Raw genomic sequence first — 12,421 nt, 5'->3', positions numbered from 1 at the left:
CACGCAAGGCTGCTCAAATAGATACATTTCAATCATTAACACGTGTTACACGCAGCCACTAGGTTTTTAACGAGCATGAAATTAATGCACTCGCGGCGACACTCTTGTTGCATAATTAGTAGTTGAGGTTGTGAGTGTGTAAAAATTCCGAGACGAGTGTTTTCCGCTCTGATTGCGGCCGGGGCGTCGGTGCGAGGAGGAAAACAATCGAGCGGCCAGGTGCTGCTCCGCGGCAGGGCAGGAGGGAGCGGAGGGGGGTCGGCAGGTTCTCACGCCGGCTGCCGCGAGGATGGTGTGGGCGGCGGACGAGCCCCACCCTGACTGGCGCCACTCTGCTTTCATGCCGCGCCGCACCGCTCCGCTCCGCACCGAGCCCGGCTATTTTCATAAAGATGTAAATTTTATTCGCAATATGCTAACGCCATTGATAAGTAATGCCTGCTCGCCGCCTGTCATGATGCTCCCGCCCGACATTTGTCACACACGCTCTCTCGCTCGCTGCTCCTGCGTTTTGATTTTATCTCGTTGGCCACACAGAATTCGTCTCGTTTTCCGCTCGTTTGCTGATTTTGATTTCAGACATCTCCCACTTAAAGTGGAAGAAATTCGAGAAGTGGTTCCATTAGTTTTTTGGAATGCTGTGCAAGGGAAAGATATTTCTGGATTTGATTGTATAACCAGTTAATTGCAGAACTGATCTAGCTCTAGTTATTATCGCATTTTTTAAATTATTTCTCTCATTATTGGTTCTTCAATAAAATTTTATAAATATTAGATTTTAATTTTTTCTCTTTTTATTCTTTCTCCCGCGGTCTATAGATTTCATTGCGGATGAAATTTTAATTAAATCTTCAAGTTTAACATCTAAAATTTAAAAATGGTCTGCTTTATATAGCTGTCAAGAAAAGGAAGAAAAATATATTTTTTACGCCTCAATAAGTGATATGAATGTTTGTTTGTTCTCACAATTATTCATGAATACGATGAAAAATGAATTATTGTATAACAGTCTAAGTCAATCAAAAGCACGTGAGAAAGGGCGACACTTCAGACAAATTTGTTAGCAAAGACCCTCTCCAGGAGGACAAAGCCGGAGTTGGCCAAGACTAGAAAATTATGCGATTAAATCAGATAAATAATATTTTAAACAATTTTACCCAAAAACCAGACGAGGTTTTTAAATCAATTATTCGTGCAACAAACTTGACAGTACTGAATGCACTTACCGAAAGAAAGCGATTTAGAAATCACACATCATTAATCTCTAAATTTCGCGTGAAGTGATTTAATTCTGCGGTCTATATTTGAATCGCTTTGATCTCTAGCCACACGTGGAAACAACGCAAGTTTGTTGGCGGATTTCAAGCATTCCCACTCATCCATTACTTCGCATTTTCCGCCACTTGCCGAGCTGCAAGACGAGTCTTTATTTCTTTAATTCTCTCTGGTTGGAAACCACTCTGTTGCGCGAGAGTGTATTTATTTATTTATTGTATATCGAAGCCCTTGCTTGCGCCGATTGTCATCTCGGAATAAGATATCTCTCGGTCGGCTGGCAATCCGAAACGCGATTAAAATCGACACGACGTCAAAATTCCGCAAAGGCTGCGCCGAGATGCCCACGTAGCGATATCCAATAAAAATTTATTTCATTGTCGCGCAGCCGCCGCTGCCGCCGCGGAGAAATTAATTTCCATTCAAGCGCGCGCGGCTGGAAATAAATGTACGCATAATATACATACATCCAAAAGGAATCTTAATTAACAGGTGTCTTGTTTTTCAGTCGCGTCTCGCATTCCTGGCACATAAAAAAGGTTGGGCACCTGCATACCTGAGTGAGTGCGGAGGGCTGGCCGACCGACCGGCGAGTCAGGTGGTGTTGGCGCCAGGTGAATCAAAAGATTATTTACACGTGTCAGTCAGGCCAAATTGCCTCGGCCGCTACCTGACGTTCCACCGCCGCGCGCTATCGAGTTTCCCTCTCGGAAAAGCCTCTCTTTGCTTTGCGGCCGGCTCGGCTTTCGGTCTTGGACTCGCGATGCAGACAGATAAGCGGCTGTTTTTAATGCAACAGGCGTCGCGTGAATTAAAAGCAGGAACAGCACATGTATACGAGCCGAGGCTTGACTGCTGCTCGTCTTTTGCCACTTGCGCAGATGCTATCGCACCCTCACGCTTCACATAAGTGGACAGCAATATTGTATAGTGCTTGCCAATAACAAGTCATGGCTGGCTGCTGCGGCTGAAATATAAATTTAATCTGGTTTCGGCCACCATTTGTGTGTGCGAACGGTTGAAATGCTCGCTGTCGTCAACCCCTTCTGTTTTATTTAGATGGATGAGTAAGCCATATAAAATAAATATATCAATACAACTTAAAATAGCAAAACTCTATATTGAAGCCTTTGGAGAGTTGAAAATCCAGAATTTCCCTCAAAGTAACACATCTCTTTATTTTACTGCTCGTTTATTGGCTTAAGAATGAGTCCACGCAAGAGGTAATCTTGGTAATTTAAGCCCATTTTGAGAGCTTTAAAATGCACAGCATGGAGATTTTTCAATTTGCTGTTTTTTAAGTTGAGTAGATTATTTGTTGAATACTTTAAAGCGAAATTTCATGTCCAAAGTTGAAAGCATTCAATACACTCTATTTCATATCAAAAAAGTGTAAAATGGAAAATAAAGAAATCAATTTGAAATGAAATGCCACATTTATTTGTTACGATATATCATGCAACGAAAACAAAACTAAGATCTTTTAACTGGCAAATGAAAATCACTTCAGAATTGGCAAGAAAACAATAATAAATTGATTTATTTACTCCTAATTTAAAATAAATATCCCAAATACCCTATAGCTAAAATTTGTTCAGGAAATCTTGGGATTATTACAGGGGATTTCGATAACAGATAGTTTTTGGTCGTTTTAGACAGTATTGTACTCTAAAAACAAAATTAAGTGTGATTCAAAAGTGCTAAGCTTAATATGTGTGCTCATTTGATGCATTAAAGCAAATCATACGCACAGAGCAGTTTAGATTTACCATCTTTATCACCATTAAATTTGTTATAGCCGTTAATGCCTTTTTTTATAAATAAATTTTTTTTTTCGAAATATTATCAGTCTGCCTCAGGTTTGTCAAAAATCTCTTAATCATTCTCATTATAAGTAATACTTTTAAGATTGTATTCTGTACACTTTGCTGTTATATTCAAACTGTTCACATATTCTTGCTTGATTTCACAGGAATGATGCGAGATTATTAAAGAAATGGTAACAAGGTTTTTATTATATCCCCACCTCGAATCATTATTATGAGAAGTGACGAGAAGTTCAGAAAAACTGTCATTGAAAAGCCACAAAAACGGTGAAACCTGAAACTGCTGTTTTGAGAGTTACTTGATCGTAATGAAACTGGAGGGCATTAAAAATTCTTATGTACAAATGACTCATCAGATTGATCTGGAAAGCAATAAAAAAAGTTATCTGCGGCCGCATAAATTTTCATAATAATCCAATAACTCGTATCATCGATGAAATTTACAACATTCTTGCAATCAACACCTCTGCGCGAGGAACAAGAGCGTGATAATTGCGAACGCGATGAATGAAAATTTATGGCGCCAATAAATAGCCGCGAGAGCGGCGAAGAAATTTCTTTCGCAACGCCTGCTCGGATTCGGACTTATTGGGATCGCGCTACATGACACGTTTTTTCTTGGTTAGTATACAAGTTGCATGAGCGGATTGCATTAATCTGTTATTTATCCGTGGGTACACACAATTATCGGAGAAAAGACAGCGAAATGCACGGTCGTAGAGAACACGTAATATACGCTCGTAATTTGATGCATTTGAGTGAGTGATTTTATTTATTTATTCCTCTCGTAAACAAGAACCGCAATGACAGGACTGTTTATTTCTCTCTTGAGATTGCCTTAAATTCGATGTCATAATAAATACCAACGAGGTGTCAGGTTCAGCCAGGCGTACATGTGTGTACACGTATAATAGCACAGAGAGAGAGAGAGAGAGAGAGAGAGAGAGAGAGAGAGAGAGAGAGGAGGCGCATATCCTTGCTTGCGGTTCTTGTTTTTTGCTTGCAATGCTGTTTATTATAAGGTAAAAAATTTGTAACTGTTTGAAGTCAATTTTATTTTTAAATTATAAATTATATATAGTGAATTGATAAACAGCAAGCGAGAATTAATTAATTTCTATATTTTAAAAACAAAATAAAAATCACAATTTAATCACTTGAACGAGTTTGTCACAAGTGGTTTTATGCAAACAATTTCTTGTAATCAAACTGTTTCAGGTATAGCAACGATAAATTTAAAAGTTAAATATATATTTATCTATATTTTCACACAGCTAATGCATGTGTTAAGTTATTCAGGCGTGAGACATCACGAAAAATATTTTCAGGACAATTACATAGTACTTGCTTTTGAAAGGTGAAAGAAACGACGTTATAAAATATAGCCATATGAATAAAAGTGCAATACTTTTAACTGTATACAATTAAAAGGCCTTTATTTTCTTAAAACCTATAGAAGTCCAAAAGGCTACAAATCATAAAAGCAGTGATTGTTTTCTCAGTAATATTAATTAATAAATTTATTCCTATAGTAAACATTAGCTATTTGATATAAATACTTAAAAAATAAGCAATAAACATATCACTTCTTGAGTATACCGCAGCCGACTCAAAAAGACTAGATGATCAGAAAAATATGTGTTGTTACAAACGCAGGCACCAATAGAATGTAGAGGACCGCTTTATTCTGTGATTATTTCTTTTCAGCCTGTAAAATATGTTTCAAAACCCCATATATAAAATGGTTCTGCAGGTGTTGGCGATATGATAGAATAGGAATGCTTTTGTTTGTCAGATTAGCCCTCATCTTAGTGGGGTTTGGAAAAACATTTTGAAGGCTGAAAAGGAAAAATTTCTGTCGCGGAATAAAGCAGTCTCCAATAATCTTTGCTATAAGTGCCTGTTTGTAACAGAGTATATTGTTATGGTTATTTTTTCTTTTCATGAATAGGTGCATCGTGATGTTTGTTATATATATACAAACATATTTTTATTGGTGTATGAGATTGAGGGTGTGCTGGATTTGCTGAAACTGGTTGAGTGAGTTAAAAACTCTGAAACCAAGCCGTTAGCTCGCATTGTTGAGCGCATGCTTTGTGTGCACTTATTGCTAGATGAGAGAATCCGAGCAATATTTGTTGGGTATATGCGTGTTTATTGTTTTAGTTATCATCCCCTGCATAAAAATTATGAGTCCTCAGCTCGGTCAGCTGCATCATTGTCGATTGCCTTGAATAAATGTATACATTTGTTCGCATATTCATCATCAAAGTTGTACCTATATGCATCAAGGCTCATCTGCTTGAGTGAGTGCATATTTATGGCGTTTCTTGAAAGTTGAAAGGCGTATGTGTCAATCTGATTTTCAACGCTATTGTTGTTTGGCAGCTGCTGAAAGGGTTTCATAATTCATAATTTATTTATTTCTACCATATAGTGAGGTGTTTGCAATGCGTGTTTAACAAGCGTCTAAACTGAAACTCCTTGGATGCGAGCTGCAGCAGCCTTGCCTGTCGCAAGAAAGAGACGTGTGAGCAGTGAACGTGAAAGCCGATACAGATAAGCGCGCACTCGTCGCAGAATAAGAAATATATTTAAATTTTATTGAGCATAATTAGTACTTCTGCTAACGTTTCTCATTGCAATCGCTTCATTGTCTATAATGGATGAAGTGCAATTCCGCCTTAATTGCTTTGTAAACGCAGTGCTCTACCCACAGACCTTGGAGCCACACTTCAATTAAGCAGGTCTACTTTATAAATAAGCTTAGAAATCGATCCATTCACGTAATTAATTTTATCATTACACATTATTCGAGCATCTTATAAGACAAAATAGCATTATAATCATACGTTTCAACATGATTACACAGCACTCATTTCTAATTTAGCAAATTTCAAGAAATTTACAATTGCAAATGAGGTGCTTGGCGCCACTTTCTATTACATTGCAGAACCAGAAAAGCATAAAAAATTGGGATCGTTTCGCAAAGAAGAGTGAGTTGTGGACCGAAAATGCGCACGACTTTGCAAAAGTGTGAGAAAAAGATCGTTGTGAAAGAAGAGGGAATATTTTAATTAAGCGGCAGAAGATTATGGTCGGGTCTCTAAAAAAGAGAAATTGCTGCGCGTCTCCTTATAGGTTTTCAGGTTTGCCGCGGAGGTCGGGCGTGCATTGCTCTGGGGGCTGACATAAAAGGTGCCTCTTCTGCGGCCCGTCAGGTCGGATCACGATCGCACCTGAGCGTGTCCCCTCCTGGCGACCACCCTGGCCGATTATCCGCTCCAATCGTGACACCCCAAGGTGCACTATTACCGGCTACCGTTTATTATTATTGTGCTGCCGTGCACGGACGGGTCCCGAAGAAACTCTCAGCAGCGGCATCGCAGAAAACAAGAAACACAGCATCAGCACAATCCTTTTCTTGCTGCTGGCGAATTTCTTTATTGCACGCGCAGAATACTTAAGCCGATTCCGCAGTAAAACCCGAGTGAAATGATGAGACTTTATTGTTGACAAAAGGAGAAAAGGAAATTTAATTCCAACGGAAATGTCTCACCTCTCTATTTTGTTAATTTTTACCTTGCACCATAATGCAGGTTTTGTTTTTATTCTTGGAATATTGGAAAGATTAGTTCATCAATTTTGATCCCGTTACTTTAATTTCTGCACGTTGGAATTTATCGAAGAATTTATTCAATTCAAACAAAGAGTATGATTTTATTGGTGAACAAATTGATATGTTTGCTCAGCATTTTGTCCCATATTTGCTACTTTTCTAAATATTTTTGTAAAGTTACATAGCTCACGTATCATTTTGCATATTTACGTCTAATTGTGTTAATGCCTTATGGACAGTTTCAATTCTCTTCTTCTCAACTGCGAATCAAAAATCATTTTGGCATAGTGTATACTTGAGAGAAAAAATGATAACGCTGGCAGGACCGTCAAAAGGCACAATAATTTGTGGCCCATTATGCAAATTTCAACGGCTTCGCACCGGCTTTTATGGAAGAAACCGGATCTGAAACTACTCAATCGGAGCATCAATTTATGCACATTTTAATCATGATTCTTCACAAATTAGCACCTGCATTCCAATCACTTAGGGAATTTATGGACTTTTATCGTCGCAGCGGTCAAGAGAATTTTTTCATCGTCAAGTCATATAAAGCATAAATCGTGAAGCTTTTAGACAGAAATTCGCATTTATTTAACATAGTGCGCAATCTTGGCGCGTTTTCTGCCAAATGGATAATGTAATGATGTTTACTTTTAACAATTTATGTTTTTCTAATGCGGCTTGATTTATGTAAATTTAAAGATGATTATAGGCAAGTCAAGCGTTTGTCTAATATATAGAAACACGAAGAAAGAATTGTTAAAACCGTTATATTAAATGTGAATGAATAATTTTATGAAGAAATTGTCAAATGGTGGTTTTGTGGATTAATGCGATATCCTTATTCGTTCCCAAGCATGCAATCAAGTCAAATTTCAATTAAACCCCAAATGCAAGAGGTACGGTATAAAATTTTTTTTAAAGGAAACCTAAAATTATCCCGACCACCATCGTAACAAAAGAAACGTTCACTTTTCGACCTTCTCTCGTGCATGGCAAGCGGCCCGTATCATTTTAGCCGTCGTTTTATTTCATTTGTCGGCCAAGAAGATGAATTGCCTCAATTTGTACCTGAGCTGAAAATCGCTGCGAGACAAGCTCCTCCGCCTTAATTATCGGCGTATAAAAAGGGCAGTTGCAGATGAAAAAGCTGCTTTCGGTGGGAAAGAGTTCCATATGCGGCCGTGCTCAGCACTTTGAGCTTGATTAAGGAGGAATGTGTCCTGAGGGCTGCGAGCACGCGAAGATTAAAACTTTTAGGACGTAAATATCAGCAGCAACAGTTCTCAAGAACCTACATTCCCGCCGCCGGCGCCCGAATTTATTTTTATTTTTCGTAAGCAAGTGCGTATTAAATATATGATGATGCTGCTGCGCCGGGAAATTTTCATCAAGTCGCGTCGTGCGGCGATTGATGCGAAATAACACAGTTGGCGTCTCTCTTTACTCACTCGCAGGCGTAATTGGGATCGACTGCGCACAGGTTAATGGCTCGTTCACGAATTCTCTTTAAATGCAAATGATCTGAGGAAACGTATGCTCTCATTCATTCGGATGACCAGTTCTTGAGCACATTCAAAATTAATTAAATTGAAGGCCAATCGATTGCAAATAAAGACCTATAACTACATTGATTCACGCCAGGCCTTTCTAAATTTAATTATTATGCGCCTTAAATATCGAAAAAAGAGTTTTCCATTAAAATATTTCTTAAATTTTAAAAATATGTTTTGTTTATTTATTCTCCATTCCAATAAGTAAATATCGTCGAGTGACAGTTAAAAAAAACAGCAGTACAAGTACCACTTCCATGTTACTAGTTATAAATTAAATATTGAGTAAGATTTTAGTTAGAAACATTTATTGGGGTGAAAAAAACCTAAACCAGACTAATTTTCACAAATTTTAGTCTCATCAGCCAATTAGCGTGAGACTCCAAAGACCCGGTACATTTGGGTCGGGGAGAAATGAAAAAAGAGCGAGTGGAATGGGCACAGCCGACCAGATGCAGACTGTTTTGTGTAAATAAATTGGGTCGCAGGCCCACTTCCTGGCCGATTGGAGGAGGGCGGCGAGCTCAAAGCAGCGCACAAGGCGTCATGTGCTACACCGCAGATGCCCCGCACCCAGAAGCAGCGCGGCCACCCCCGACTTTACGCCACATTTGCACTTGTAACAGAGGCAACGGCTCAATTAGTCGGCAGGGGCGCTAAAGATGGATGTGACACTCGGCGCCTGCAGTCCGCCCCGCCCCGCCCCGCTCGCTGCTCTGCTCTGCTGACAATCTGTTGGTGGCCGTGAGGCCAGGCCACCCTCTCACTTTAGGTTGTTGCCCCGCTTGAGAACCTTCGCGCCAAACACAAACGTGTCAAATGATAAATCTTTGCGTTTGTCGTTCGCACCGCTCGGCACACAGAGAATAGGCAGTTTATTTTCAAAATTTCACGTTTTTGTCTCTCCTGCGAACAACAAACGCAAACTGCACGATCTGATATCGAAACAGCCTAGAGATTTTCATCAGTATAGCAGAATTTGACTAAATAGTAACGTTGTATTTGGATTTTAAATATTTGTCCAGCTGTTAACTGGTATTTTCCTAAGCGGTTACGTAATCTAAAATGCTCAAATCGTCAAGAACTAACTTCCCACATAGAATTACTCATAATTTCTAATTAGCTTTAAACCAGCTTAAGTTCTGTTTCATTGAGATTTTTTTAAGTTCAGTAAAATACACTTTAATTAATAAGTTTTTATTCAACGCCCGCGTTAATTAATCACGGCTCACACTTAGTAGCAAAATGACGTTTTAAAGTTCAAAAGTCAAAGTGTGCAAGCTGCTTGGAATTAGGCCAAAAGTGAATAACAAAAAATTAATTTGTGGACAATTTCAATGATTTATGATGTTTTCGAAACGGTGAGTTAGCTTCTGATGATTGAAATAGATTATTTCTATAAACGTTTACTCACTTTTGGTGTTGTTCCAATGCTAGTTATAAAGCTCGAACACCTTGACTTGTGCACTTTGAAACGTCATTTGCCACAATGTATGAGCCGTGACTAATTAGCAAAGGCAAATGTTTGAGTAACGGCTTTTTTCATAATCCAATGCTGCACGGAAGCAGAGTGAAATGTGTTGCAGCTTGCCTTACGAGCGCCAAGAATTAATTGCCGGCGAGCTAATAAAGCGCGTCTTGTTTATCTTTGTCACCAAGGCGCTCCTCTCGTCCGTCTTCCTGTAACCCAATATTTTCCAACCGGCTCGGCGTAGCATGTGTGCAAATTTCGAGCAGGGAAATACTAATTGTGAGAAAACGTGCGTGACCTGCGCGGGCGTGAGGAATTTGTGGCGCTCATCACAAAATTAACAGGAACATATGTGCGTTGTGTGTGCCAGCGCGAACAGTGCTGTGCTGATTTTGCAATTCAGATCGCCGCAAAATCCACAATCGTGGAATTTCAATGCAAGGCGCAATTGGACACGCTTTCCCTCGCTCGCACCGTCTGAGAATGTAAGAAATGATCTGACAATGCATATTAATATTATATTTAATATATATCTCATTCTGCCATTATGAAAAACAATATGGCTTTTTTAAGAAATCTCACCTTATTGCATATATCATAGCAAATGAACGATTTGTAAGCATAAGAAAGTTAAAATTACTGAATTGGAAATTGCAATCTTTTCTTGCATTTTTTTTAATATTTCATTTTTCTTTAAATGTTGTACGATGCCAATAAAGGCATATTTAGCGAGGTTGTCCTAAGATTTCAGTTAAAATGCAATGCTACTTCTACAGTGTTAAGCGAACTGTTAATTTTACAGCAAATTTCTGTATAAATACGGAAAAATAAACGGCTTGATATTCACAGAGGATACTACATTTAATTTCAAGTGATTTTTTTTAATATGTGGAAAAATCCGATTAATGAGCAATAACCCTTGGTTTTTTCTTTTGTAGACGAGGAATATCGTGGCAATACTAAATATTTTTTTATCGAATTGCTTTTCCTAGCATGTATATATAAAAGTTGCGCCTTTAGAGTTTTGTAAATTAAACATTTATTTTTAAGGTAGATGAAATTAAAAATATTGATTTAAATTTCAAGAGGCTATGTACTTATTAAGGCATTCACTTTACTTTAAACGCAGGAGTTGTCCTCTGTTTGATTGAGACGTATATGTTGAGAATTTTTATTTTTACCACCTGACAAAACACATGGCATTTGAAACTTCTTCTTTTTAACTCGACTTGATGCGGTTTTGGTGTCACTCATTTTACGCGTAAACAGGAAAGTTGAAAACGCTCGCTAGTTTTTTACACGTCGCACAAAATCGTCTGTGTTCCATCCAGCTGCGCACATATGGCGTGAAATACTACCCGAAAAGAAGTAATAAATTGTTTGTAGCTGCTTGGAAAGTAAAACTTGTGGTGAAAAAGGCCGAAATGAATGAAGTCCAAGAAGGAATGTTGTTTTTGTACACCATTAAAATGAGCTCGCCCGCTAATGATATAATTAACTGGAGCTGCGGCGCATTCCAGACGATATAGATTGTGCTGTCGATAAATCAGAGCGCGCGCGGACAAAAAAAGCAGGAGCCGCTGAAAAGGCATGAGATATTAATTAGATTGTTGGAAAGTGAGGTGGAAATCGTGATAATCCGCGAGAGTGTTAGGATCAGCGCGCTGATTATTGCCTGTCCGTCGGTTTGTTCGAGAGAGCAGAGCACGGCCGGCGCAGAGTTTTGTGCCACTGCCGAGCACTCGTGGGTCGTGTCTTGAATATGAATTAGTCAACAACATTGGTGTTCCCCATTACTGTTTTCTTTTTCGCCATGTAAATACACATTTCGAGGTAGAAAAAGCGACTGTGCGGCGCACCGATCGTCGTCGATGGAGATAAGGTCGGCGCGAAACAATGGAGAGTCGGACTCATTATTATTGCTTACTGAGGAATCCGTTTTTTGCACTGTGTCCGTCTCCGCAATTAACTCTTTTTGCAGTCGAGCGTCCGTGTACCGAGGTGATAAGATCGCAATGGTCATGCAGCAGCTATTCGATAGATTGCTCTCGGATTTTTCTCTTTCTGCCGACAGAGATGCCAGTCGGATAAAGATTTCAACCAGACTAATTAATTGCGCCAAAGTGGAGTAAACTCATTTAAGTAGGTGTGTATTGCAGTCAAGGAGGAATACAAGTTTGCACCAAAATAGCTTAATTTGTTTTAACTCCACGAAACTATCGCCAAACATCACTGTTCCGCAGGTGGCATAGCATTTAAAAATTAGCTCATCAATAAAACCGAGAACTTTTACACATCACAATTATTAACTGTATGAAATTAAACTAATTTAAAAACTGTACTAATACGCATGTCAATGATATCGTGAATAAGTATTAATTTTGTATTTATAAATTTCATCACTTAAAAATGAATGATAAACTGTTTTATATTTAATATCAATTGAAGCTAATAGCCGAATTTTACCCATTCGCGTGGGAATTTGTGAAATTATGCTTAGACCAATTAGGAATTTAAAAAAATGTGCATACAAGTGCTAAATTTATTGTTTATGGTACCCTTGAACAAATACTTTTAAAATGTACACAGCAAATTAGAAAATTTTCCACCCCCTCAACTAGAGAATTTTCTCATTTTTTTAATCATTTTTACTATCCTAAGGATTTTAGTTATA

This window comes from Cloeon dipterum, chromosome 3 (genome assembly GCF_949628265.1).
Source record: "Cloeon dipterum chromosome 3, ieCloDipt1.1, whole genome shotgun sequence".
NCBI lineage: Eukaryota > Metazoa > Arthropoda > Insecta > Ephemeroptera > Baetidae > Cloeon > Cloeon dipterum.
The sequence above is the reverse complement of the archived record's forward strand: the minus strand, read 5'-3'. Positions refer to the sequence as shown.